This window comes from Rhipicephalus microplus, chromosome 2 (genome assembly GCF_043290135.1).
Source record: "Rhipicephalus microplus isolate Deutch F79 chromosome 2, USDA_Rmic, whole genome shotgun sequence".
Lineage (NCBI taxonomy): Eukaryota > Metazoa > Arthropoda > Arachnida > Ixodida > Ixodidae > Rhipicephalus > Rhipicephalus microplus.
The window spans coordinates 156,756,791-156,784,631 of record NC_134701.1 but is presented as its reverse complement, the minus strand read 5'-3'; the positions used below and the strand labels follow the sequence as shown (position 1 = coordinate 156,784,631).

The following is a 27,841-nucleotide window of genomic DNA, read 5'->3' as shown; positions in this document are numbered from 1 at the left end:
CAAGTTTCGAATGTTTTACTTCTTGTTCTTCCTATTCCTTTTTGGTTTTGTTCTCATCCTCTCCCTACTTCGTTCTTTCCCGACGCTCGCTCTCTTGACACCCCAAGTACCGGTTAATAGCGGTTGAAAGCGGAAAAAGGCGGTACACTCCTTCCCCCCCCCCCTCTCCCTGCTCGGCTGAAGTGCTTTTTGTACGATATCATTACTTTCAGGGTACATGCTTGAGTGTATAGTCGGGATTGTGTTTTATTCTTGTTTCACTGCATGGAAACCGCGGAGCAGCAAGTCTTACGTCGATTTCGAAATCGTTTGATACAGCCGCCCGCCTATGCAGGCACTGGCGCCGCCGGAATAACGCCGTCGGGGCAGTTACCTCGCATGCACGCGTTGCAAGCAGCTGAGCTCAGAGCTTCCAAGCTCTGCCCTTGACTTCCATCGCAGAGAGTTCTGTTTCGTCCGTCTGTGTATAATCTTGCCACATCCGTGCGCTTATCGGAGAGGTGCAGGAAGGGGATGCTGTAGGTTGCCGGAGGACCTTTCGTTGTAGACATCTGCTTTATCGGTATTGCATAACCGTTAAGACCTGTGAAGTGCGATGCTGCGCTGTTTATCAACGGGATATCTGATTGCCGTGTCTATATACTACGCATACACTAAAGCCACAATCTGTGTGGACCATATGCGTAAGATGTAAGCCTAGTTGGTGTAAATATTATTCAAAAATTACAGAAAGGAGGCATTTGCGTTCTACCTGCGGTGTTCCCTTTACTGCTGAAAAATGCATCCTCAGTTGCACACAAGAAATACCTAGTTACGACAGTAATTAGAGAAATTATAACAGTTGGCTTTTAATTAATGTAAATATTTAGTTGAGTCCAATGGGCGAATTAAAGTCCTTTCTAGTATCCAGCCACTCTGAAATTTTTGAAAAGCGGCCACTGGTAGTCACCGCTGAGCAATGAAATTTGGCTAATTTAGCAGGCGAAACCGAAACCGACGCATCAAACAGCGCGTCTACCGTTCTCTTCGGAAACACCCTTAGTGATCGGGCACTGCTTCCCTTGCTGTTATTAACTGTAATCTAAATACTTCCCTTCGTTGCTGCTTATTGACGCTCGCTTATCCTCCTCCTTCCGTGATGCGACGAAACCAGCGTCGTCATTTAGGGCATTTTCGAAGTGAATGGTAGACGCGCTGTGTGGTGCGCTATCGTTTCAGCTGATAATACTCATTTGTGCAGGCAGTACCCTAGTTCTCTCTCTTTAAACAGCGAGGCTGTTAGGTAGCCGTAACTTGTGTGGCCTATCAAGAGACTATCACCATATAGTAAGGCTGTCACCATAATAGAGGACGTGCGCCCCGGGGAATCGCGTCAATCCCACTACTTACCGACGGTCCAATAATTACGAAACGGGCAACAGTTATCCAAACAAATGGCTGCGAAGCCGAAGATCTGAGTACGTACGAGAGAATACTAGGAAACGGTAAGGATAACGGCCGCTGTGAGAAAACCCCAAAGCGACAGAAGGCCTACGCCAATGACGACGTGCCCGCAGATCTACGAGAGGTGCAACCACTTGGTTTCAGCGCGAGTTTCGGCCTCTGGGGTTTTCGACATCGGTGTCATACCTGTGTCTGCCTGGGGCTCATATCGAACATCTCACCTATCTCATTCCTAGCAACGACCCAGCAGCAACCTAAAACAAAACTGCACCACTGAAACAGTTTTGAAGGAACCAGACTATTTTGCAAGCATCGTTGAGTTTCGTCTTTTAAAGCCCTGAGCGGCTGAGAGCAAGCTTCGCTCTTCTTGTCCTTCTTGTCCCGCTTTCTAATCGCCCTTCCGTCATCCCCAGGGCAGGCATAGGTGGTCCGAGCTGCACGAAGTGACGCCAAGTGATGCTAAGTGAGACGACGTAATTCCAAATGATGCCAAGTTCCAGTCGAGTTCAGCTGAGTCACATCTCGCTGTTTTGGCCGTACTTCGTCAGGTACTATTCAAAACGAGCCGAGTCCAGCAGTCTCATTGGGCAGCGTGCCGCCATTCTCAGTAAACGGCTTCCTAATTGGCAGTTCGAATCTTCTGCAGCCTCCCCATGGCTGCCTGTGGCGCCACCGCCACGCGCCGGATTTCTACAGAATGAACAAGCGCATGCGCAGTTGGTCGGGCCGTCGCGCCTGGCGCGACCAAGCGGCCACGCGCAGTGTCTAGGCAGGTGGGTGGGGGGCGGAGCAGTGTATGGGTTAGGGAAGGAGGCGCAGCTGTGCAACGTATTTCTAGTCAAGGAGATGTGATCTCATCGCGGCGTGGAGTTTTTTGTTGGAGTTGGACAGATCACGAACGGCTCAAACAAGCCCCGCCGTGGTGGTCTAGTGGCTAAGGCCCTCGGCTGCTGACTCGCAGGTCACGGGTTCGAATCCCGGCTGCAGCGGCTGCATTTCCGATGGAGGCGGAAATGTTGTAGGCCCGTGTGCTCAGATTCGTGTGCACGTTAAAGAACCCCTGGTGATCGAAATTTCCGGAGCCCTTCACTACGGCGTCTCTCATAATCATATGGTGGTTTTGGGACGTTAAACCCCACATACCAATCAACGGCTCAAACAGCTTTGCTGTAAAAAAAAAGAAAAGAAAAGGAGAACAAGAAAACGAAAGAGGTGACTCGATTGCACTTACTAGCATCAGGCCTCTATTTATGCACGTCGATATCTTGCTGGGTAATTGTGAGCGAGTACGTTTATCTATCGTGCCGACGCGTCAGCAGCGTTCATTTGAGACGACTCATAAAAACTCCATTTTATCTCAGTTTTTTTTTTCTGCTTTGAACGGTGACTCCCACGGGTGTACAAAATGAAGTTGCTTTCGCCGTCACAATCTCAGAATTAAATCGGACCAGGTAATTCCATGAGCCCCCTACGTCCTTGCTGACAAGGTATGTAGGTTAGTAGTGGCTCCCTTTCGAAGCTGGCTCCGGTCACCTCAATTTTCGTGACGACAACATGCTGCGGAAAGTCACGACGCATTTACGGCGCGATAGGGGAGGCCGGGTCTCGATATCGGAGTCAATGTCGTCGCGCCGGGACCACGGTGTAAAAATAAGTTGTCGGGACCCGCTTGCGATTGGAATACGAAAACAAAAAAAAAAGACAATCCTAGGGCCATACACAACCAGTCTGCGAAGCATTCAAGCCACAAGGCCAGTTGTGCGGTACGACAAACGCATGCTAGTACGACAGGTATCACATGCAAGTACAACAAACGTATAAGCCGCTGAACACATTCTTCCTTTTTTTTCTATTTTCATTTTTTTCCCCAGAAAGCGACTCCAGTTTCAGTTGCGCGGGTGAATGCTTTCCTGGCAAATATTAAGGGTCCCGTACGTTGTTAGTCCACCATCGTGTAATTTTCATAACGAATTTGCGTGCACAGTAATTTACGAGGCGAAGTCGTAAGGTGCTCGCTTCTTTAAGTGTGGCGGCACCTTAAGTATACGTACTACATTACAGAGCAGCTGGCCTTCCGAAACGGCGGAATCGAAGAGCGGCAGCCGTAAATAAACTAAGCGAGTCGTTGGTGGTGTGAATAAGCGAGGCAAGAAGTGATAAGAGTCACCGTGCTCGGCGGGCAGGGGAAATCTAGGTGAAGGAGATGCCGGAGCGTATAATGCCTACTGCCGGTACGTGATTCCCACTACATCGCGACTCACTTCACCCCATTGGTCCGCTATGCATCCTCGGCAGCCCAGGCGATAAGCGGGACCCGAGGAGACAGGTTGCCCCGTGTCTATGACTGTCGTGGGTGCTCTTGAACGTGGTTTTCCACTCGTCTCTCTACTTTCTCCTCGGTGGGCTTTTACTTTAAAGAAACGCCACGGGGCATACTCTATGGTGCTAAGGTATTGGAGAAGTATAAAAAAAAAGGACACCGCAAATTCAAGGCAAGTTTCACAAACCGGGTGAAGGTTGGAGCCGAGTGGTGTATACAGAATGCAAGATATCGTTGCTTTCAATACTTGCAATTAAGTGGGTTTTTTTTTTAAGAAGTTAAGTGGAGGTTATTGCAGGACCGATTCAATTTCCACGATGGAACAGGCCAAGCCATACGGAATCTTCCCTGACCCCGTTGACTTGAGCCCGCGGCGTGGAAGCGTTTAAGACGACGAGAATGTGTAACGCTGGCATGCGCAGACGTCTGTTTTTACCACGTGTGCTGTGTGTGACACACGTACACCAAGGTTGAGCAGTGGCTGTGGTTCTCGCACGCTGACCCGAAAGTGGCGGACTGGACCCCGGCTATGACAGTCGCATTTCGAGGCACGCGAAGGTGTAGTAGAGTCCCGTGTACTCTGGGATGTCAGTGCACGGTAGAGAACGCCGGATGGGTTAAATTTCCAGTGTCCCACGTGACGGCGTCTCTCCTATAACAAAACCGTCATTTTGGAACGTAAGAGATCATTTATTATTTTTTTAAATTATTAATATTATTATTATTATTATTATTATTATTATTATTATTATTATTATTATTATTATTATTATTATTATTATTATTATTATTATTATTATTATTATTATTATTATTAATATTATTATTATTAATGACACGTGGCTCGTGTGGCGTTGAAAACCGACGGCCACATGTGCGAACTCAAAATATACCAGGAACGGAACCCATGAAAGAAATATTTATTTGTTATCCGGTACCGCACTTATCTAGATTCGTCATGTGTAGAAAAAGGGAATAACCCTAACAGCATAAAGCGTCTATTCGCACAATAACGTACAGCATCGTATGGTGGTCTTAAATTTGGTCCTAAACACGTGATCGTTTGCAACTCTCGCCTCTTGTACATGAAGTGCCCCTTCCCAGATTATCAGAGAACGCCTTAGCTTCCACCGAATGAAAAGATTTAGGATTCGTGTAGCAGCAGCAGCTAGTACTAGTATATAAGCCTTATGAAAAGTGTTAGGTAGAATGGGAACGTCAGTCTGTGGGTGCCGCTTGGTGAACTGCACAAACGTTCATTGTACGAAGGCGGCCAGGATCATCTGGAGTGGTGGCTGGGGAGAGAAACTCAGTATAAAATTGGATAGTATGACGACGAATGCGACCTGATTGTTAAATTGCCTTTAATATCTCACAAAACTCAAAGGATCCCTTATGCGTTCGCTTCAGATAACTCAACATCAAAGGCCGTTGTCTTCTCTTTTTCCCCAATCCATGTATTGATTTCTGGTTTCCTAATCCCTCCCGGATGCCGGGAGCCATTTCGAGCTGTTTGAACCGCACCTAGCCTTGCACTGCCTCCATGATCGGCCCACATTTGACCAAGCGAAGATGTCACGTGATGCCGCCATCACATGACTTCACGTAAGGGAACGTCATAGCAACGGCACAAAATTTGACCGTCTTTGACCTCATGGTAACGTGCTATGTTGACGTGACGGCATGGCAAATTTTTTTTCGTATCAGACATGTTGGCGCCGACGCCACCTGAGCAGGACTGCCGCTATACGACGGGCACTTTGGGTGCTTGGTGAGGCATCTAAGATAGTTGGGCTCATTGGACATCCAGTCTCCCCGAACGCACTGTTTTAGTTGGAAAGTATTGCAGTACACTTGTTACTCAGGTATCTAGCTACATTGCACTAGTAGCCCTTGTCACCGGGCGTGTATTGCGTTTTTCATGGCTGTTGCCCCAGGAACAGGACGTTGCGGATGCAACTGGCAAATGACTGTTGCCAGTGATACCCGCAAATGATGGCATCCGGAGAACAGCTGAAGCTACAACAAACTTGACAACGCATAATCCCGGGGGCCGGCTGAGTGATCACAGGTGGAACCGGGGTGATGAGCCGGCTGGGCTCTTCTCTTGGCGAATCCTCACACTCGAATCAGCCAGTGTTACGACTTCGCCATTTCCACTGCCTCCTCAGTGCCCTAACGTATGATAAACAATGGCACACAGCTTTCACTTGGCGCTTGCGGATATTGTTACTTCTCCTTCGGGCATTCTGTCCCGCCAGACGTTTTGTCTGGTTGAACATTCGGGCTGTGAATCGAGGAGAGTGTGACCGAAGGTGGGATGTGATGGTAGTGGGGATTCTCAATTCCATAGTGTCAGTGGCGTGTTTTCATGTTGCATACTGCTCCATCAGACTCAGCATCGGTCAGTCTCAGGCTCAGTCATGTGACGTTCTGAAGCCACTAAATGATCTCGGTGGGTGCAAGGTAAGGAAGCTTCCTTACAGAGTAACTGGGCCCTTTCTTCCGTGTTTCGCTGTAAATACATCTGCATACTCTAGCAAAATATACACTTATTAAACCCTCATGGAAACGAAGGCAGAAATACAGCCCAAGAAAAGAGTGGCTCTAAGGACAATACCTTGTCTATTTATACCATCAATGCTGGTTCTGTTTTTTAGCGCCGGCTTGTGTGGTCGTTAAACAAGCAGCTCGCCAATCCATTCTTTATAGCCGTGTGCACAAATTTTCGTATCCCCGCCCAACGTGAACAATGAGGCAGCATTGACACCCGGTGCTCGTAAAAGGATGAGATGCTGCGTGATGCACGTTGAGCAAAAATAACATTGTTCGACACACGCTATCGTACCTCTAAATAGGGCTGGCTTGCGGTTCCAGGTTTCCATGCGCATAAAAAAAAACCACGAAGGGGACGGAAAATCGACCGCCACCACAGTTCAATCGGTAGAGAATCGGATGCGTTTTCTGATGGTTGCGGGTTTCGTTCCTGTACAGTCGACGAAGTTCCGTCTACTTTAACCCATTTCCATTTATGCCATCATTACCAAAACAGGGTCAAATACTACTAATAACAATTACTTATACGTTCCGTTCCCTATAGCTTCATTAGACTGTGCCTCACACAGAAACAAGCTCTTGCGGTCTTTCAGTTTACGAAAACGGTGTACGAGAAAGGAAGCCTGCAAGATGAAAAATGGGGCGACGTTATTGCCCTGAACACCACTGCAGCGCATCCATTGCTGACCGTTCAAGATCAGTAAAGCGTGATACACGTGCCGCTCGCTCCCCGTGCAAGTCCCATCATCGTACTTTTCTTCTAATAACTCACACACCGAATGATTGGATGTCGTGCTTTAATGAATAGGGCCTAAGACGTCACGGGTTCTTTCTTCTCTTACATCTGCTTATTTTTATTCAGTACGAATGAAGGAGGCAGATTCAAAAGCTGCACTAAAGCAGTTGGAGCTCACCCTCTCAGCCACCATGAAATAAGGAGTTGCCATGGAGCAAAAGCAGCGATGCAATTAATGTTTCGCTTAAACAAATGGCAGAACAAGGTAGGTTCTCTTAAGAGGCACGTATTGACTAGCAACCCTGACAATCTTGTCTATAATTAAGAGATACTCTCTGGCTCTGCTATCCAAATAGGTGACGCGTTTAAAATTTTTCTTACTTCTTTGGTAGCGCTATTATTATCGCGAAGCGCCCAGTTATCGGTGAACAGATTAGGTGCACTCTCTCGTTGAATTACTGCCTGGTAGGTTCCCGCGAAAAGAGGCTCGCGCCTAAGCAGTTTCGCGAAAAATGAAGATTGCGTAAGGGCCTGAGTGCGGGATAACATTTCGAATTCTCTCGGCAGTGCTGACGGCGTTCCACCGCAGTTAATGTATTGGCTGTGCGGGCATTCTATTTCGGTCTCGCATATTGTAGGTCTATGCCTTCGAGAATATTCACGGCACAGGAAGGTAAGAGGGAACATTACATTAGCGCAGATCAAGACTCTGATTTTGGTTTCGTCCGTCTTCTTTAACGGCTCACAAGCCAGCCTTCCAAGGTTAATTTGCCGGTGCGCGGTAACAAATAAGAGACGGCGTATGGTGTCGCGTTTCTTCTCGGTACACTTTTTCTTTCGGCGATTTATCCTGATTTTTCGTGATTTTATGATCGCGCCCGGTGCCACTACAACGCCGTGACTCTTTGGTGCTTTTCAGTGAATCCTCCTGTAACTTCTCCGATTTCTTTGAATCGCTTTCGGGAATTTAGGTTTATGGCATTGGGAATCCGCTTTACGAACCTCAAACTTCCCCCCTCTCTCTCTCTTTGTACGTTGATCTTATCGTAAAATGTGATTTGTTTTTGCTACTCGTCCTTGGTAATGACGCTCATATTAGGGCTATTTTTACGCTTGCGTCACCTATTGCACGTTCGAAAATTGTGCGCGGATTTATTTTCTAGTGATGATCGCTTCTAAAATTAAAACGCTATGTATAGTGTTACCAATTCGCTGTGAGAAGACTGGCCTAATAAAACCATATTCACAGTTCGCACTCGTGTCGTATGCGTGGATGTGTATGTTAATGCTGCTACGTGCGATACGGTCTTAACCGTTTGCATAATCGGCATAGAAAGTCAGATGCGCTTTCCAGGGAAGGTTACAGATTTGCTATGCATACTTTGTGGATAAGAAATAGGAGCACCACCAGTCGCCAGGCGCTTTCATGTGGAGGCTACAGACTTCTTATGCACGCTCTATGGACTGATTGCATAATGGGATCATTGCCGGATGGATTTGTCGAGCTTATTTAAAACAGATATCGAGCGACATTATTAAACTCTGGAGCACCACAAGAAAATAAACTTGGTAAAAGAAATGACACACACACACACACACACACACACACACACACACACACACACACACACACACACACACACACACACACACACACACACGCACAGAGTTAGAGTGCATCATTCTTGCATTGTACGCGACATCACTGTCACAGCCGCTTCTCGAAGTCGGTTGCTTGAAAAAAAAAAATCAGTAGCGCTTTCATCAACTTCTGCTGGAATATCTTCTTCGAAGACGTTTAAGGATGGCTTCGACAGCCATTGGCCCACTGTCAAGATGCACTACATCGGACGCCATGTACCGCCTTTGAGCATTGCTTCTCCGACAGCCGCACAAAATGTGCTGTAGTGTCCTCGAAACTACAGGTATCGCAAAGAGCGTTGTCCGTCATTCGAACGGGAAAAGAATAAGACTTCGTGAACGACACGGATAAAACAATATGGCTTCTCTCCAACGGAGTCCAGTTGGCATACAGAGATGCATCAAGAAGGGCGTGTGGCGTTGACGACTGGTCCAGTCGACCTGGCTGCATGGTGTACTACTGAGTGGTGCACCACTGGGAGAACGTTGTTTCCTGTGCACTCCCTAGAAGTTTGCTGGCAGCGCCAGAAAGCGGTTTGGTATGGGGTAAGCTGTGCCTCTGAACTACTCAGTGAATCACAATGAAGGCAACCCCAATTCGTGAAGCTTCTTTTTCTTTTGATCGCAGCATAAAATTGCTGTTTTCAACTGGCCGTCGCACCAGTCAGACGGATATCAGCGATACGAGTGGAAAGTCCCACGCATGATAGGTACAATGTTGTTTTGACGCACACACGCTCATGCCGATAAAGCGTATATGCGTTATAAATATGTAAAGAAAGCAGCTAGCCATAGCGAGAGATTGGCTGCTAGGTTACAGAGCTGCACTAAAAGCATAATCGAAATTTCCTCACGCAACCATAGATCGCAACCATAGTTGCACCACGCCCTGAAAATTCCCGTCGAGCGTCTGCATCGTGAAAGCATCTGACGGTGAATTGATAAAACTTGTCTTTTGTAAGTGGATTTTCCGATTGGTCAGTTGGCTTCACTTATGATGTCTCCAGCATTCCGATTGACCGACATTTCTTTCAGCTAAAGTTACAGTAGGATTGGGCGTGTTGGTATAACATAATAAAGAGTGCCTACCAGCGCATACGACAGGGCAGGAGGGGACAGGAGAAGAGACGAGGCAGAGTGCTCCATAGAAGAGTCCGTGCCGTGACGTCAGCTAAGCCTCCCGCCAGGTGGTGCCACCCCAAAATTCTCGTGATAATAACCGATATGCCAAACGAACGTATTCCCCTGAAGGAACTGCGATCAGTTCTTGAAAATATCCATAAGCTTTCTTTCTTTCTTTCTTTCTTTCTTTCTTTCTTTCTTTCTTTCTTTCTTTCTTTCTTTCTTTCTTTCTTTCTTTCTTTCTTTCTTTCTTTCTTTCTTTCTTTCTTTCCTTCTTCTTTTCTTTCCTTTCTCTTTCTTTCTTTCTTTCTTTCTTTCTCTCTTTCTTCTCACTCCCCATGTACAGTTGCTTCAAGCCAGGAAAGGGGTCTTTAGTAACGGTGAGCTTCGACGCAAACAAGTTTCCCACTGGCCATTGTCGGGCGCTCCTCCGTGCAAGAGACGGAACACCTCCACCGCCGCGAAGATTGCGGGTTGTCAACGACCACCGCAGGCGTCCGCGAACCCTGCCACCGCGCAAGACTTGGGTTTTGGCGGGTACCACGCCGCCTTTGGCACATATAGTCTACGTGCCTCGAGCCAAGGACCATTCGCTTCGAGAAGCGAGCACACTGGCTGCTGACTCACGCCAGGTGCGTGAGAGAACAGTCTTAACGTACGCTCTGTGCCAGATGCAGTTCGGGTCGGTCCCTCATAATTTCGTCGCGGCCAACTCTTTCTGATCGCATGCAGCGCTCTCTTTAAGCCCGTGATCGTAGCATTGCCTTTTCGGACCACACCCCTTTCTTCCGGCTTTAGCAGCGGCTTATAGGCCGTTGCGCCATGCGTACTGCAATGCAAGGTTGCGATTGCCTGCGTTGTTGCGCCGATCACGCAGCATTCGGAATGCGGGTGACGCCCACTTGCACGATTCATATTGGTCTCAGTAATCTGTAGACCATTCTGCTGCCGTCTCGCTCACGGCTTTGAGCTCCCAAGTTTCTTGAGTATCTTTAGTGACATATCTGATGAAAGGGCTGCCGGCTTCGGGTAGTGTTACCATGCCCTTTACGCTATAGTATTTCTGTAGCCGTGTGGGCAGAAATAATCTTTGAAAACATCGCGTGTGGTTTTTTGAAGCAAAGTGACGCGGGCATTGCTAAGTTTTCTAAAGACGACCGGACTACGCGACCGCTTATAAGCGTGAAATGGACAAGGTCACATCTACACACACGTTGCCCTTCACTTCTCTCTCTCTTCTCCTTTAATCCCGTCACCCCTTCCCCTAGTGCAGGGTAGCAAACCGGACGTGCGTCTTGGTGACCTCCCTGCCTTTCATTTCTTCCCTTCCTCCTCCTCCTCCTGTAGCCGTGTTGCCCACTGTATATAAAGAGCTTCTTTCACACCCGGTCCCTGAATCCACAAAAAGAAAGAACATCGTATGCTAAACACTTTAGCTGAAAAGAGTGCTTACCAGCGCAAACGACAGGGCGGGAGGGGACAGGAGAAGAGACGAGACAGAGCGCTGAACGACAACGTGAGGCTGCACAATAATACGCTCGCTTCGTGCGTTGTACCGCTGTTTGCGTTCGTTTTCTGCTCGTTTCAAGCTGCAGATGAATGTGACGAAAACATAATCGACAATGTTCCTGGTAAAACAATAAAAACTTTACTTTCGCTTCTGCACAATCACGCGCACTTGGTCGTTGGCAGTGTGAAAGCGGTGAGAAGGTCTGTGTCGCGCGGCTAACCCCTCTGATGGATTCCATTCTTGCCCATGGCAGACGTATTTATAAGGGTGTGAAAAGCAAAAACACGCTTATGCTTGAATACAACACACTCATTGGCGCTCAATCATGCGATTTTGAGACGCAATATTTAAATTAGTAGGTTGAGTTGTTCATGGGGAATCCCTTTAGGATATATGAGAGTTTGCTCTTTTCTAATAATACTTGAATCGGAGGAATTCACGTATCTACGGACCGTGCTTTCACTAGTGTGCCAAGCTTCGCACTCGAGTGCAGTATCGAATCTCGCAAAATATAATATTGAATGCCCTCGCCTGGAATACAGCCGTCGCTTTTGTGTCGATTGTCCTCCAGCACTTGCTCACTTAACACGTTGTTTAGTCTGAGGATTTTTGTTGCAATAATTTTGAAGCTTAATTTCACCGAAATCATTAAGGTTAAGTGCGGTTAAGGTTGTGTGCGGAAATCATTCTTGCTGTCAGATTCTGTCTTCGTGCAGAATCGTAGCAACGGTGCTGTTGCGCTCGTAACTATCACGTTGTTAAGATAGCGGCCTCATAAATTATTTTTTCTTGGAATTATTACGTGAACGTGACGTGCGAGACCAGTCGTCAACTCACCTAGGCGAAAGTTTGATATTACTTGGGTCACGTCGCTGAGTGCGCGATCGAAAGAGTTCATCGCGACTTTCTGGCGATCGTGTTCAAATTGTTGATGCGGTGCTCCCACGCGAAGGGAACATTATCGTTTGTGACACGCCGGCACCACAGCATTTCACACAAGTCAGGGTATACAATTATATATTGCCTGGCGACTGTTGAGAAGAAACCTCTACATATGATTCGAAAAAAAAAACGGACGAATCTGAACATTTCAGAAACGTTTGTTCGTGTGGCAATAATACTTTGTCAATTTTTATAATACGTTAGGCGAGTGCTTATGAGAGTCAAACTCGTTTAAAGTCTCCTGTTGGAGAAAGCGTAATTCTGCCAAGTCATTTAGATTATTCGAAGATGAACGCGTAACTTTCTCGGCTAAGCGTAATGTATTTAGCGAATATAAAACGCATAATTTCGTTTGTGGTACTTCGGCACACGTATGCTCTGAACCCAGAGTCAATGCCTAGCTTTAATCACGTTAACATGCCTCAGCATCTTTTCTTAGTGCCCATTTCTTGATGTACGCAATGAAAACGACTGTCTTGTTGCCCTGCAACACCATCACAATAATATTTCCTTTCGGACGGGAGTCTGCGTACCTATGAGCTAAACTATCAGAGCACTTTACAGCTTCGGCAAGTTTCACTTGTTATGAAGCCTTCCACCTTGAGGGATTTGCGTCACGATATTGAAGAGTAATTGCCAACGTTTCGCTAAAGAGTGGGCATTCGGCGGGCGCGGAAAACGGAGATAAGCGGCGGTGGAGTAGGCGAGTCCTTGCCGTGACGTCAAATCGCCGTGACCGCGACTAATACTCTGGGTCTGAAATGAAAAGGAGAAAGAAGGCCAGTCAAAGTTTGATTACGGCTAATGAATTACGATAATGGAGGTATACGAAGCTACAAGGACACGGTTTCTCTTCTGACGGCTCAAGAAGGAACAATCGGTGGCAGCCTCCGCGCGCCTGTGATTCGACTGGTTCCTCGCGAAACTTTTCGGAACCACGGGGCGAGTGATGAATGCTGCCGAGACGACAAAAAGTCTTGATGAAGTTTCGCACAGCCGCCTGCTTGAGATATCAGCGACACGCCCGCGGCAGCGGCACCTAGGAATTCACAAGATTTCCTCCTCTTTTCAATAGCCATTCCTCCGTTATAGCCGTTACTTCCTTTCTTTTTTTTTTCCTTCGCCCCGTCCATATACGTACTTCTTTCTTTTCATCATCGTGGCCGCTCTATCGCTTCTTCTCGGGCCAACACATCAACCGCGTAGCAGGCACTAGTCGTGACCTGACTAATTGCTCCTGTGAGGTCTCGCCCGGGACGAGAGCCTTCTCAAATTACCGCCGCCACGGGCTTACACGAAAGAGGGCGCACGCGTTAATCACTTCGTGCGTACGATGCTATCGAATTTCGCTACCCGTTCTTGTTTCTCTGTTTGTCAGTATTCTCTGCATAGCATCATTCTTGAGAGCACAAGCTATATCGGTAAGAAGCACAAGGCGTTTTTTGTTTTTTTTTTTAACTTTTTTTTGGCTCGATAGCGTTTGCATGCGCGCGTGACAATCACTTGCACGGTCCAGTTTACCCGGGCAGGAGAGTGGAAAACAGTAGACGAAATAATTGAGAAAAAAAAAATGTAAAGGGGCCTCACTGTGTACCGTTAATGGTTTCGTATATACACGAAAGCAGGGCTTGACAGCACAATGATTCAAATACGGTACGCTGCCTGAATTTTAAAGCTATAGTTTGCGGCTCATTAGGTCGATGTACAGAGAGAGAGAGAGAGATAAAGATGCAGGGAAAGGTTGATGTAGCGAGCTAAATTTCTTTCGGGCTCGCGTTCATTAAACGCCTAGGCATGATTCTACGAGGAAGACTGAGAGGAAGAGAAAGAGAGACGGGATTATGAAAGAATGTCCGAAGACCTATAGGTCCAACTTACAGACTTTCTAAGAAGTTAGTTCTCTGCAGAACTTTTTCCCATAAATTTACAGATTGAAAAATATTGATACCTGGCATGTGATGTCATCGATTAAGCTTTTTGAAGTACTGGTTCTCCTACATAGTGGCTATGATAACGTCGCAGTTTATCTGCATCGCTATGATAACGACGTGGCCGGGTGGGACGTTATCGGTTTGGGTGCGTTAGTGTAAAGAAAGAATCTGCGTGCGCCGAAGGGATAACAATAACGTGAGGATTCAAGCTTCGCATGTCATCACGCTAGTGCACAAATATGGCGGTTTCAGTGACGTCATCACTAGCAATTTATTCGGTTATTTAAAAAAGATTCAACAGAGCCCACACAGTTCATGAGAAATGGAACAGTATTGAAGTTTCAGCAGGCGGAAAAGACCTTCAAAACGCTGAATATTGTCGATTTCTCATAAGCTCTTAAATTACATAAGCTCATGAACAGTTTTATTGGCGTTTTTGTCTTCGCGGGGAGAATAACATTTCATAACTTGTGTATATATGATTGCTTTCTCGCCATGATCCATTGTCTCTAATGCCGTTCAGTAAGGCCTGTTGGTTTGCCTAGTCTAATACATCTTATGATCATGTGATGTTTCATGCAAGATACAATGACTGCCCTTTGAGTGTTTAAGATATGTGATATATACAATTTTACTATCGCACTGCAGGTTCCTGAGAGCCCTGCGTAGCTGCGGTTGCCATCGCTGGAAATGACTTGGACATTCGTTATATTCGAGTGCTCTTTCTAAGACGTCCCACAAGGTACAGTGCCTTTTTATTGATTCTCAACGCATAAAACAATATATACAAATGATCCTAACTTTTCCTGCGTCTCTACTTAGGGTTATGCTATTGTACAACAGATTCTTTTCGCTCGAAACATTTTCTGTGCAGCATTGTTGTGCGTGAAACGTAGGCTTAAGTGTTGTGAGTAACTCTATTGGGTGTAGTCTTTCCATTTGGGTATGCGCGACTTGTTATTTGCGTTATATCTAGCGATGGCAATTGAACCTCGGGCATTAATTCAGCTTCGTGCGAATGTAATCACGTGTATCGTCGATGTAAACTTTTCGATACCTTTATCTGGCTAACCTAACCTATAACCACCGACTTCGTTTCTTAAAGCGCGGTCGAGTTGTATTGTAAATATACATGTTCCCTGGGCAGTGTTTCATCAACAACGGCAAAACTGTCCGTGATGCTTGGTGCCCATAAATGCATTCATTATGCAAGAACTGTGAACTGGAAATTCACTATATGTGAGCAACGCAGCATGAACGAGAGTACAAAAAGGAAACACTGAATGACAATGTGATCATGTGAACTCACGGGAAATGCACCCCCCCCCCCTTCTCAACATCCTATCGTCGTCGCAACTTCACGTTCGCAGTAGCTTTTTCTCGCAAATTGGGATAGCTAGAAAGAGGCATTCGTGATGATGACCATGATTACAGTTAGGAAGACTCTCGTAAAATTGGCACAAGAAAGGCTATATCGCCAATTAAACTCGTGTTTTACGTTTCTGTCGTTTTCGTGCCTCGACAAATTGTTCGGATCTTGCTCCACGTCCGCCGTGGGTGTAGTGTGAATGTCAGCAAACTTTAAAGAAGCGACAGGAGGAAAATGTTTCTGGAGGTCTATTGCTACTGCCTACACTTCATTTGTATGTTTACATCTTTATTGCGCAGTACCACTTGTTTGTAGAAACGAGCTAACATATCTTTCAGCATGTTGCTATGGATTTTGAGGTAAAAAAGGGTGACGTATTTTGTGGGCTAATAAAAGGAAAGTGTTTCTAACTACTAACTAGTTGGAATTGTATGAGGAAAAAAAAAGACAGATAGAAAGAAAAGAAATCTGGAAAAGAAGGAACATGCTGACGGTAATATTTTTTAGTTGCTCATTCAGAATGAGTTATATTGTTCCATTGTATTGCTATGAAAGAGGGCACTAGCCATGCTGGTGCAACTGCACCACAAGCAACTACGGCGTCACTTTCGAGCATCACTTGCCGTGCCGAAGAAACCATTGCGCATGTCGCCACTACTGTGTACGAAACAACACCTGGTAACTGAGATTTGTGCGTAGGTGTTGACGTCTCTAAAGATACCACATGAGGTATTTGCAAGCGATGTAATTATTCTACAAACATGAAAGCAAAAACAGAAAAAACAAAAGTGAACAGTGCTTTTGGCTTATAAGCCTGCTTTATCAAATTCCATGCAAGCGCTTGAGCACAAGGTAACGTACCCCAGCAGATGTTGTCGATTTCTTAGCTTGGAGGCCAAGAATATTGAAGCGTGTAATGACATCCTCGAACACGTGCGAACTTGAACGCTGTTTTAAGTGCCGATATACATTGGACACCATGTTTTAGTGGTTTAACAATGGCATGGCTCCTGGGCTTGAGCCGTGTACTCAATGTCTATTAATGAGCTGCAGGGAGTCACGCCATCGTATACCTGCTCTTTGAAGCCTGTAGAGACGACCCGAACGAAAACAAGTTGTCCTTTAGTATACGCTATGTCCTACATTAACCAATTATCCTGTTGCATTCATTCGAAAAAATTTTATAGCAGCTCATGAATCATGGGTATACTACCTAAAGTAAGTGGTTAATAATTAATTAAGTTATGCTGCAAAAAATACCTACGCATGTTTGTGTTACTACCAGTGATCGAAAGAGAAGATGTCTTCAACAGCGGAGCACTTTCAAGGCAGTAGGCTTGAATTTGAACATATTCCTAAAAAATCAATTAGTTACAGATTTATTTTGCTTTTGGAGGCGCCGGTTCAGGCGGCCGCGTGTTTATAGGGCATTTAGCTAACCCAAAGACACAGTCTTCTACAAAGTAACTGCACAATCGGCCTATGCACTTCGCAAGGATGCTCGAGGTCAGGGATGCCACTTATCCGTGCATTGAATGTGAGAAAGGGAGCAAGGTAGAGTTTACATGTGGACCCGGAAGCACTTTTTTTCCGAAAGGAGATGACGATCGCGCAGCGTGATGCAAGTAATACGTCCGCACGACCGTGCTGAGCAGTCTTCACAGAAGATCGCTAATAGTTTGCGACGTTTAGTTTGGTATACCTCTGAAATCACTTAGCCCTGCCAGAAATTGGGCTAACTGATTCGCGGGGACACATTTCACGTTAGAGGATGCACTCCGGTATACAATCACTGCTTAATCCTGCCCGGATGATTCCGTCTTTGGTATCGTCCTAATTAGCCCCGCCACCACCACTTATAAAGTCGTATTTGAACGCTGCCGCGAGGACTTTGATACAACCAGTGTTTCAGTGATTTCACATAAGGCCGAACGTCGATAAAAAGTGTTGCTGGTTGTGCCGTGTAACAAAGAGGCCGAAGTGTATGCGGTAGTTATCGCTCAATATTTGCTGCTAGAATTGGAATGCTTGATTACTGAATGAGCCGATTATTCCAAATTTTTAATGATGAAAATCAAAATGAACAGTGGTAATGAAGTTAGTGAAACAAGGCTGTTTATCACATTAAAAACTGTCATCTTTATAAACGGCGCTTTCATTAACAGAGAAAACCATTGCGACTGTCCAAGGACAAATTTTCGAAACGTGATTCCTGACCAGATCTAACGCTAGGTAATAAATAACCGCAGTGAGATACACGATACTAATCTACCGTTGCCAAAGTGACGAGCGCAACGACAGACGCGAAAACCGTGGCTTCACTAACGAAGTGCAACTGAACGCTGGCTCACCGTCAATGAGGTTTTAAAATTATGATCCTCATTTCCTCTTAGCCGGGCCCAACTAAAACCAGTGTAAGCTATGTTAAACTACTTTTAGTGTAGCTCCGGTATCAATCAGAACTAACTGACAATGACGCCAAGAAAAGTACAGGGGATGTGATTACGACGTAAGTGTAAAGAAAGAAAAGTGTACGAATAGATAACTTGCTGCTGGCAAGCATCGAACCTGCGACCTTCGAATTGCACGTCCGACACTCTACTAACTGAGCTCCAGCGGCGGTCATCCACCCTTCCACTTTATGGGGTATATATGTGCACTTCAACGAGAGAGTGTTTGTTCTCTGATCCTTTCGTCCTCTTTCCTTTCTTCACATTTACATTACACTCACCCCTAATGTTGTGCCCCACACTGTTCCTGGCATCAATGTCTCTTAGTTCCCTATATAATTATGTCTACCGAAAAAAAATAAGCCCTTGAATCTCCACTCATTTTATTTAGCGTAGTTATAGCTTTGAATAACTCGCATCTCCTCCGTTCATTGTGTTTCTCCAAGAGTTCCAGATCTGAAGGGTCTCGTGTCTACTTGCTGCGTCTTGATCGATCTTCTAAGCTTATTCTCCCAAGGGACAACTACTGTCGGAAACCACATCCATGCTAGTCGCTATCGACTTTTTTTTGCCTTTTCGTGGCGTTCAGGCAGGTGAGGCTGTTCGTCTACCGTCATCTATCTCATCACGGTCTTTTATAGCGAAAAACGGAAAAAAAGAGAAGACCAACAAGTATACGGTCAAAGTTTTGCGATCAGGTAATTTCTTCTTGCTTGTTGTATGAGATATCCCTCATACCTCAGCCCGCGCTCAGAATGATCCACTCAACTCGGTCTCGGGTCGCCGGCCGGAAATCTTTCCATTCGTTACGCAGGGGCGTCGCCCTATGGCGAACGAGCTTCAGCGAGTGGTTACGCGGCGAGCGAATGCCTCTGCGCAATGCTATCGTAGAAATAAAAGTATACGATGGCAAGAAGACGAAGAAGATGTGAAGATGAAGACGTCTCCACGCTGCGTAATCTATTTGATGGTCTTCTGGAACATGGGCAGTAAAGATAACTGAACTGGTTAGTGCTGCACGTGTGGGCTTGTACATGGCGGTCTGTTGTGGCACACCGTAGTCCTCCTCGTGCATCAGCTTCCCACACGGAAGGTTCCAAGGTGTTCGGACCGTGTTTCTCGTATCCGCGATATCTGGAGAGTGGGTAGCCCCGTCATGTTTCGCGATTGTGCGTCTCTCGCATCGTCAAGTGAGACGAAATACAGGCTTAGAGATCTTACGACCAGATTTGGGGTGGCAGCCCGTCTCGTGTGTACAGCCAGGTGTGCCCAGCTCGCACGCCTGGTTGGTCTCCCCAAAATGTTGCTGGTTGTGGCGTGTCTTATCGTTATCATTGTTTGTGTTTTCTCTCCCAGACATGCGAGCTGGAAGGAGCGGTGCGCTGAAATTACGCAACCCGCAATCGACCATTGCGAGGAGATGACGCGTCCTGCGGCTGCGTTCGATGTCTACAGCGGAATGACCGCGTGATCATTGGATTTCGGAAGCTGCCGCGTTGGAGTGTAGAGGCATAACGTGCTGTTACTGCGCCCGATAAGACGTTTTTTCATGTACCTCCAGGTATACGAAATTGCGCTTTAAGCTGTATTTACCAGTTTTCTCATGCCTGTCAAACAAACACAACACAACGCGCATCTCAGCCGAATGTTAAGGCAAGTGACTCACACGAACATTGAGGTAGGGTGCGTGTTGTTCTGCGTGCGTGCACGTGAGCGCATCTTCTTGTTCGTAGATGGGCGGGGGGACAGACAGACAGACAGACAGACAGACAGACAGACAGACAGACAGACAGACAGACAGACAGACAGACAGACAGACAGACAGACAGACAGACAGACAGACAGACAGACAGACAGACAGACAGACATATAGATAGATAGATAGATAGATAGATAGATAGATAGATAGATAGATAGATAGATAGATAGATAGATAGATAGATAGATAGATAGATAGATAGATAGATAGATAGATAGATAGATAGATAGATAGATAGATAGATAGATAGATCATTACTGGTGCGTTTTGAAACACTGCCAGAATTCGTTATTTCATACTCACGGTACAAAGCTGAAAACTAAAGGTAATAATTGCAAGACAGTAGTAGCGTTGGGGTCGCGACGACGTTTATGAGGCAGAGTCACCCAGCCAAACCTTCTAACGAAGAAGACGCACACAGAAGGATGATGGTGATATAAAGGCGAAAAAGATGAATGTGAAATACTGTGAATATCACGCTAACAATATATAATTTTTTATTAAGTGTAGGAGATAACAACTCTAAAACCACACGGCAGGCATGCGTATCACACCACTCCCAAGAGATGCATAGCCGCTCTTGTGCGGTCAAGCCGGACTTTAGGAATGCACCGCTGTGGATGCGAAATGGGACTTGTACTTGCGCGTGCGTGAGGCAAGCTTTCTTGCTCGCAGTGCGTTTAGGCTGGAATACTGAAAAGACTGCTGCCTGCGTGTTTTAGCCATATATCTTACTGTCTAGTGAACTCAATAAAAAAGTAAATCAATAAATAATTAAAAAGAAGTACGAGGTCAGAAGCAGTGGGGCGTGCTCGGGCTAATTGCGGCTGGTCAGGCGTTCAACTTTCGAATAAGCTAATCAGCGTGGCTGAAAAGAAAGTCCGGCAGTGAAAGAGTACGTATACACGGATCTCCACAGGCAGAAGAACTTCGGAGACATGAAAGATGGGAAAAACCTAAAACGCTATGAAAGCAGAGCTCGCGGTGGACCCCAGTGGCACGCGGCGAAGCATGCCGACAGCGCCCTGCCCCCGGAAAACCGCGTGGTTCGCTCGGGCACGTACTCCAACAAAGGCGTGCACGACAGCGTTTTTGATTGCGGGTCGTCAATCCTTTTAGCGTCCTTTTTTTTTCTGTATATATTTCCCTATATTTATTTTTTTAGATCGATGCAATCCCTGCTGCTTTGCCGCTTCCTCGTGAGAGCACCGAGTCAACATTTCTGTTTGTTGTGTTGCTTGCTAAATTACCACAGGTTGAAAAAAAGTGCAAAATAGATAGTTAGTAGATGGACAGGCTACAGTGTCTTCAGGGGAAGCGTGGAAGTGTTAAAGTAAGGTAAAACAATAGCAAAAGATACGAGATATAGATTGAAATATAGCTTTCACAACAATGAATTATCAAAGCCCCTTATGAAAAAATAACCAGCCGTGGGCAGGAAACTACGACCTTCCTGCTCACGGCTGGTTATTTTTTCATCCACTATATATATATATATATATATATATATATATATATATATATATATATATATATATATATATATATATATATATATATATATATATATATATATATATTATATATCTGTTTAGAAAATGCTGGCTGATCAGCTGCTTATGGGGCTTAGCGCCGTTTCTGTGACAAGGGGACACTTCCAGTAAAGAAATAATAAGGCGGATGTGACGGAATAACTGGTAAGGAAGTGACGTCATCTGTGTGCGCTAGCGCGAAATTTGATTCCGAATTACATTTTATATAGGCCCCTGATCGCTAAGGACGCACGCTAAGACGATCACCGCCGAGTCCTCCACGAGTGCGCTTCAAGTCACAAACTCATGACTGGATAGCGATGTTAAAGTTTACCACCGTTCACGCAAGCTGTGTCGGTTTAACAAGAAAACTTATTCTTCCCACTTTTATTTGGCACTCGTGGCGTCTACCGCAGATGGACTAAAGCAACCATTGGCGTATAGCTGTCCTATCTGACGCGTTGCTGATTTGCTTTACACATACGCAGGTTCTTTAGCATGCACAATGCTTGTGTGCTTAAGTTTCAAAAGGAAGAAATGACGCCTAGTCAAGCCAAAATAACGATAACTGGTTTTATTTATTGGTCGCAGTAACTCAAGTTTATTCCACTGCAAACTGTGGCAATAAGCAGAAGAAAGTCGGCGGACGCTCCTTGTGTTAAGTTTTATTATTTTTTTTTTGTATAATGCTCCGATAAATTACCACTATCGTATGCGAGTGCCGACATGCGAATGGTACCGCGATGTATAACCTGGCAATCTGCTCACCAATAACGCAAATAGTAGGCACTGCATGTTCAAGAAAAAAGCCGGGTTGCAGGAAGGAATGAAAGTCCAGGGAGCACTGTATTCGGAACCGCTGCCTTTGTTTCTTGCCCATAGAAGACATGGATTGCCAGGCATACGTTTGTTGCTACTGCATCCTTGCACAGCACATCGTTTCCGCAGGTACCGACAAAAGCACTCGGCGTTAAATGCAATCCGCATCCTTCCGCTTCCCGTTGGACACCGCATTCAAGGCGTTCACCAACGATAAAACGCACTTCGAAATTTCGCGAACAGCAGAGAACCCAAACAAGTGCGGGACACTTTAAAACATGCGAAGGGGTATGTCATAGCACACGAATTTTACGAGCGTGCGTTTCCATGTAATGCAAGGGCTACACTGCGTAATAATAGCGTGGGCATAGGGCACCAAAAAATTTTCCCAAAGTAATAAAAATCATAATAACTTCTTTGTTCATACATACTAATGTGGTGGAAAACAAATCTCATTTGTAAAACCTATCGATTGCTTTCTCTTTGAATTAAACTTGACTTTTCCCTACTAGTGTTTGTTCCCTCGACACGTATAGTCGCGCCAAATCACAGCTCCCGTAACTCCCCATGCTGACGTCACTGGTACTAGCTACTGAACCGCTCTTCGCCCGAACTTTTCGAGACCTACTTGAATAGACCATGTGTTCACCGCTATCACTGTACAGCGTGCTCTGCTGCAGTCTGACTTTCTTTTACTCGGCCACAAGCTCGGCCAAATGAAAATTTTCGTCACGGACACAATGCCTGCTCCTTTGTCCCACGTCACAATCACGTGACAATATACGGATAACGTCTTTATGCCATCATAACGCCTCACTTGTTTTGCACAGAGTAGTGTAGTCAGCTGGGGCGTTGGGGTGTACTCAGGCCACTCTCTGCCTTCGGATATATTTTCTTTCAGTCATTGGTAAACCGAAATGGTATATGTGCTAATTATTCAAATATAATGGCAATATGAATCAGTTCACAGATAAACAATGCATAATACAATGTGGAAATTTTCGGACCACCATTGCTGTTAAACTCGAAAAAGAAAACCTGAGTTGAGTAGTTATAAGTGGGATTTTACGTACCAAACCCATGATATAATTATGAGGAACGCAGAATAGGTGGACTCCGGAAATTTTTACCATCTGGCCTGTTCTTTAACACGCACTGACATCGCACAGTACCCGAGTTTCCAGCCTATTGTCTCAATCGAAATGTGACGGTCGCACCCGGGTACGAGCCTCGTGACATTCGCGTCTGCAGCCGAGCGCTGTAACCAGTCATATACCATGCCAGACGGGAGAGTTAAAATAAAATACCCCCTGAAATTGCCATAGACACAGCAGGCGAAGAGACTCGATAGTCTATCAAAGGCCAGGAGAGCTGAGTTTTGTGCGATGAAACATGATCAGACAGCACGGAGAGGAAACGGTCACAAAGTGTGCAACTATAGTCGATGCACTCACACCTTTGAAATGTGCGTAAAACGACTAACTTCTCTGTTGAACGTTGACGCACCTCCTTGCTGCTTTCGTTCAATGCATGCAGCCAAAGCGCTTAGAACACCGAGACAACTGAAGGGGTTCTGCGACGGGGACCAAGCGTTTTTGAACGAATACCAACCACCTACTAATCATTCTTTTGAAACATAAGAATCGCTTGTGTCATTGAAAAGCGACTAGGTTTTCAAGATAAGTTCCCTTAAGGCTCTTGGATAAGTAGTGAGTTATGCCCCTGACACACGGGCACCCTGAAGTCCTTTAGACAAGGGGACATCTTTCGGAAAGGCGTTCGGGCGCAGTGACACACGACAAAGGAGTAACTCCTTTCCGGCAAAGATCCTTTTCGCAAAAGCAGATCCCGCATCTACTTTTCTGGCAGGAAGGGAGTACTCGCGCATACAGTGTGCATAATTTATCAATAGAAGAAAACGTGTCGCAACACTGCGGTGCCCTGTCAGTATTTTTTTGCGCTGAGAAAATGTTTTCATTTTCAGCAGCAGTGCGATTTGTTGAAAAGTGAAGGGCTATAGTCTGTCCATACTCTCAAACACCTGCATTACGTCACTAGCGCGATCATGTTAGGGTTGGCAGCGGCAGTTGCTGTGTCGGTGACGTAGTATCTTGTAACAGTGAAGTCGGCTCAGTCGGTGAAGAAAAAACCGCGCGTCCAGTGGACTGAAAAGGAGACCTGGGCGCTGATAAAGCTATGGGAGGACCATTTGGACGCCTTGCAAGGGTAAAAGCACAACGGTGGAGTGTACCAGGCGATTGCCGAGAGCCTCACCGACGCCGGTATTCCCCGTACACGGGCGCAAATTCACAGCAAAATTGCCTTCACAGCGTTTAGCTCATCTTCGATGGAGCCGAGGGCGACAAGAGTCAGGCCCACCTCAACTGTTGCTTTATCTCTGTCTCTGCGATGAGACATCGCAGGACCACGATGAAACGCGGCACGCCGTCACTGACCCAGCTGGACGCAGCCATGTAAAAAGCACGACAAAACACAAAAACAGCAACACACCGACTGTTCATAGTTGCCAGACGAACTGAAGTTGCTGCGAAAAACGCAAAAAAAAAAGCGAAATAAAATTACAGGTATGCGCATTATAAGCCACCAGACAATAAAAAAAACGGTTTTATGCTCCTGCGTCGCTGAATGTGATGTACATGCGCAGATTCTTTTTAATATTTCCAATCTTGCTGCTTCCACAAACAGCGCCATTTTTTCTGCAGCGTTCTTTGGAGGCACCGCCTAAAGCAGTAGTCCGGTGCCGTGTGTCATCAGCGCCACTCCTTTCTGCAAATGGTCCCCTTAGGCGACAAAAGGGGTTTACTTCAAACTACTTTACTTTTGCCCGTGTGTCACGGGTATTACTGATAACTTAACTGAACAGGCGGATTGGTGCCTTTGAGAACGAGATTCTCAACAGTGTGTTATTGCGATAGCCATTACATGGACACTCTCGGCTAGATTTCGCCGCCGGCGTCGACGTGGACGTCAGCGTCGATATCATGCACCGTATATGTTTACGTATCGATATATATATGAAAACGCAAGAAAGAAAAAAATCCCAGAAAAATTGCGGAACCCTTAAGCGTCGCCTTTAAGAGTTGAACGTGATTGCGAAATCCGGCCCCTATAGTGCGCCCTCCAATTGCTAAGTGCATACTTAATAATATGTTTTGCTACACACACACACCCACAGAAACGCGCATGCGCACAAGCGTGACGTATCTATAGTAATGCAGTGACTGTGCAGTGTGGCCACTTCCCTCTTCTAGAACAGCGCTCTCCTGTAGTCGAGACACGTTTCTCACAATGTGTCACGGATGGCACCTGCAGGCACACACACATGCACACACGCGTGAATGGTACATACAGTTTTTTTTTGTAGCAAGAGTCGCGTGCCCACCCAGATATACGCCACGCGCTCGCCAATTTGGAGGCGATAAAAAGTCTCACAATGCATCACAGATGGCAACACGATATCTAGCATTTTCCGTTGGCTTGATCAACGCCTCTGGAAATCCATGATATGTTTTCAGCTAAATGGGCGTAGTTGTCCAATTTTAGAGCTGTTTAAAAGTTCCTGTGTGATTTTAGCGGCGATGCATGCACTATCCCGGCATTTTCCGACGTAGTTTGATGGTCTCCGAAAAGCGCCTACAAATCGCCTACAAATCGCCGAATGGGCTCCTTTTCGTCGTGACACCTGTCGAACAAAACGCGTTAAGGATAGTCCTTCCACTACATGGCATTTATGTAGTGCTTTTTCCCGAGGCATCTGCAAGCAACATTGCAGTTTTGAGGTAGGACATCATTTGCCACCTGAACGGCCCGGCCCGGGTTTGATCCTTAACGGGACTGAAAATTTCATTTTTCACTTTATTTGTTTCTTTCTCAATTTTTCGCTCACAATTAACGGGGCCGACGTTGACGGCGGAATTTATGCAACACGAACTCTCTAACACTACCGCATTAAAAAAGACTCCGGCGCGCGATATCGAACGTAGGACCTCCGTGTCGTGCAGGCAAGGCCTTAACCACTGAGCCACCAAAGGGTACCTCCTTCAACGTTCAAACGGCAAGCTATTCATATCTATACCACTTGCGCTGTTAGCGGGCATCTCAGGGTGGAGGGGCTATCGTGTTTTCAGCATTATCAGCAAGATGGCGCAGCGCACGTCTCGCACGCGTACTTTGGCCCACATAGGGAATAAGGTGGTGTACGCTCGATCGCGTGCCCTTACCTTGCAGTGGGGAGAATCGTACGTCTTAGCTGGTCTTTGGGTTTCGTGGGAACGATTCTGTTGTAGTTACCCGGCGCACAAAGGTGAGCAATCGTTGCACAACCTCCGTTTGCGAAAAGGGGTGCGCTTTTCAGACACAGCGAAGTAATGACTGAGACGTCTATTCGCGTTCATCTGTGCCTGTGAGTACGTTTCGTGCGTCATTTGTGCGTGAAAAACGCGGGGCATGTTCCGATCTGCTTGCTATTCTACGCTCGACCTTCCAGTTTGTTGCTATCGCGTTTATTATTTCCCCTTTGCGGCAAAGCTGTGACTTCTTTTAGTCACGACAATTATCTATTGAAACATGACTCCGTAAACGAGTAATCACTGTGTTTCAATTGATTAATTAGATTATTTGAAAGAAGACTTTTATATTCAATTATTCAGTTAACCATGCACTTTTTATCGATTAACCTCTTAATGATTCATCCACTTTATCACCGCTACTTCAAAATTTTTTACGGCGTCAGGCCAGCAGCCTATATATATATATATATATATATATATATATATATATATATATATATATATATATATATATATATATATATATGTATGTATGTATGTATGTGAAAAATTCTAACCTCCCCCGACAAGATTACGATTCGTATGCTCTTCACTTCGGCAAGACAGTGGCACCGGATGGTTTTCGTGCGTAGCGAAGGTGCTTTCTCTCTTCAGTGTAAGCGCTAGGCACACCAGAGAATAAAATTTTATCCTTTCACAGTACAATATTTTCTTCTGGCTGTGTACTTACGCCCGATCACTTTACGAAATTTGTCTGAACGCTCAATATTGCTTCATAAAACCAGCAACACATACCTGTATCTGTGTGACAATATTCACAAGTGTAAACGTGGGAAGGTGAAATGGATGGAATATGAGTCCATTGTAGTCCTTATTTGTGGTGTTTTCGGGACGGCGTCAGTGTCTGTTTGAGGCCCGCGGGACGGCTTTATGCTCTCCCATAGTAGAGTACCTAGTACTCTGAATCCTTACCCCCTTTTTCTTAACACGCACAGTGTGTGGTGTGAATCAAACAGACAGATCAAAAGGATCTTATGCCCGACTCGCCGAGCGTAACCTCCTCTGCTTTAGTAGTTGCGAGTTTTCGGTGCTCTCCCATAGCTGAGTACGAAGTACTCGAAATCGTTAAAAATTTTTTCCAAACAGTTCGTGGCGTTCGTAAAAACACAGCCTCATCAAACGTGTGGCCTACGGGACGGATTTTAGCTCTCTCATATGGAGTATCAAGTACTCTACATCGTTAACCACTTTTCTTAACAGACCTTCGAAGCCTGAGGCGTTTTCCAAAGAAGTTCATGCGAGGCACTCGGGAAGGATTTATGCTCTCCCATAGTAGAGTACCGAGCACTCTAATTCGTTAAATACTTATTCTTAAACACACGAAGTCTAAACCATTTCGAA

At 45.8% G+C, this 27,841-nt stretch overlaps 2 protein-coding genes across 4 annotated transcripts in view; both read left to right on the top strand.

Annotated features, from left to right (window-relative positions):
* Tsp74F (Tetraspanin 74F) overlaps window positions 1-27,841 on the top strand; it is a 482,187-nt gene that overhangs the window by 143,244 nt on the left and 311,102 nt on the right. For both annotated transcript variants that reach the window (XM_075886948.1, XM_075886945.1), the window contains exon 2: window positions 14,850-14,943. The gene's annotated coding sequence lies outside the window, so the exon portion shown is untranslated. The remainder of the gene's footprint in view (window positions 1-14,849; window positions 14,944-27,841) is intronic.
* Window positions 1-27,841, top strand: part of LOC142796419 (uncharacterized) — a 235,054-nt gene that overhangs the window by 69,176 nt on the left and 138,037 nt on the right. The window lies entirely within an intron of this gene.